This window comes from Arachis ipaensis, chromosome B9 (assembly GCF_059453495.1).
Source record: "Arachis ipaensis isolate K30076 ecotype BB chromosome B9, ASM5945349v1, whole genome shotgun sequence".
Classification (NCBI taxonomy): Eukaryota; Viridiplantae; Streptophyta; class Magnoliopsida; order Fabales; family Fabaceae; genus Arachis; species Arachis ipaensis.
In genome coordinates this window covers 105981042-105983255 of record NC_142444.1, presented here as the reverse complement: position 1 = coordinate 105983255, position 2214 = coordinate 105981042, and positions in this window count along the sequence as shown.

The following is a 2214-nucleotide window of genomic DNA, read 5'->3' as shown; positions in this document are numbered from 1 at the left end:
GTTGTGTATACGGACACTCACACACGATGCAGGCATTCTTTTTGGTTTTGATGTATCGCATATGCGAGAGTGTACCTGCGTACGCGAGCAGGGAAAAATGGACCTCCATATACGTAAGACCTTGCATGTGTACGTGGGATCCTGTTTTTTAGCAACTTGAGTTTTGTGATTCAAACATGATTTTGAACCACTAAACCTCTATTTCTACTCTCTAAGACCCTAGAATTTAGTTGTAATGATAGTGAAAGAGGTTGAACTAGGAAGGGGAGGTAACTTAGAAGTAAAGAAAGTTTGAGATAAGATGAATTATGATTGAGAGGTGCATAAATATTATATAATTGATGAATATTGGTCATAATGATATTGAATGAATGAATATGAATGATAATTTGGCTTATGCACTTCTTATTATCTGAGATACGAGTTTTCCTAGGTAGATGCAGTGGCTTGTCACCACTTGCTCTAGGTCGAGACTCGACACTCTGTTTACCCTACATCGCAAGATGTGGCCGGGCGCTTTAACTCCCTGGAAATTCGCCCAATGAGTTGGGTTTGATATACATATATATATATATATATATATATATATATATATATATATATATATATATATATATGATTGAGAAAAAGTTATACATAGACTCTTGGGGATGCACGCACGAGGGACTGTCTAGGGTTAGCTACCGGACAAGTCGGGCTGGTTTTATAACCGACAGATGAGACTCATCAGCCATAGGGCAGGCATAAATCATATGCATATGCGTGTTTTGTTTGATTGTTCATTAATTAAGCTTGCCTATGTGATTATTATGCTTACCTGCGATATTTGCTACCTACTATATCGTTATCCTACTTGTGTTTGCTTTGTCTGTAATGCTTGTCTGTGCACCGGAGTTTTGGAGGATTGGAGGAAGGTGGAAATTAGGGCTTAAGTTAAAAAGGAATTAGAAATAAGAACCTTAGATAACCTACCCTATTTATGATTTTCGTTTATAAACTTTAAGATTTAAATCTGAGTGTCGGAGTTATAAGAACGCCTTTGGCTCCCGGGACCTTATATATTATGTATGCTGGCACCATTACCATGCTGAGAATCCTCCCAGTTCTCACCCCATACAAGTGTTGTCTTTTCAGATGCAGGTCGAAAGCCACCTCACTAGGTGTCTAGACTTACTCCGCAGCGAAGTGGGACTTTTGGATGTATGTTTAGATATATCTATATGTATAGAACTCTCCTTGTATATATATGTTTTACTTTTGTGCCTCACAGAGGCTTGATGGAGACATAGGGTCTGTTTGAGTATTTTGTAAACTTAGGTTTTGTATATACTTATGTACTTATTCTCTGGCCAGACTTAGCTTCGCGAGTTGAGCTCGGAGCTTTGATTATTTTGTATCCTTGACACTCTATTCCTATTATCTTTATTTTTCTTCGTACACAAGTGATCGTTACCCTGAGCGTTACACTTTTAATTTTCACGTTTTTGCTTAATCAACCTTCAAGGCTCCTCAAATAGTATATTCTTTCAATTATATATATATATATATATATATATATATATATATATATATATAATTTTAGAGGTCGTAATACCACACCACTTCTGTTTTACAGCTTAAGCGTAAAGCTCTATGTGGTAGGCTGTAATAAGAGAGAGAGAGAGAGAGAGAGAAAAGCAACGATAAATTAAAATTTTATCAAACTTTTTGGCGAACTTAGCATTTTTTGTCAATAAAAACAGAGTCAAACGACAGACGGTCATTTTTGTCAAATTTTAAAATGAGTCACGGTGTATTTTGTTAACAATATTTTTTAGGTACTATTTTATTAGTCCTTGAATCTTTCTAGTATTGAATTGGTATTTACTTCTTTCTAAATACATAACTATTTACATATCTATATTTATAAGTTAAAATTTGTGGTATAATATTAGAGTTTCAATAATTAAAGAATTTAAAATTTGATTATTATTAACAAAAAAATTAATATAAAGAAAATAAAAAATATTTATACAAAAATTTTTTCCAAGGAAAAACAAAAATAATTATAGTGTGAAAAGATGTATAAGATACATAATTTATATATACTTTAAATTCTTAAAGTAAATAATTTCATGACATTATTTTTCCCCTTTGGGTGCAAGTGATCAGATGACCGTCATCATTTTCTTCCCGTTTGTAACATTTGCATTTTAAAATTTCACATTGAATATT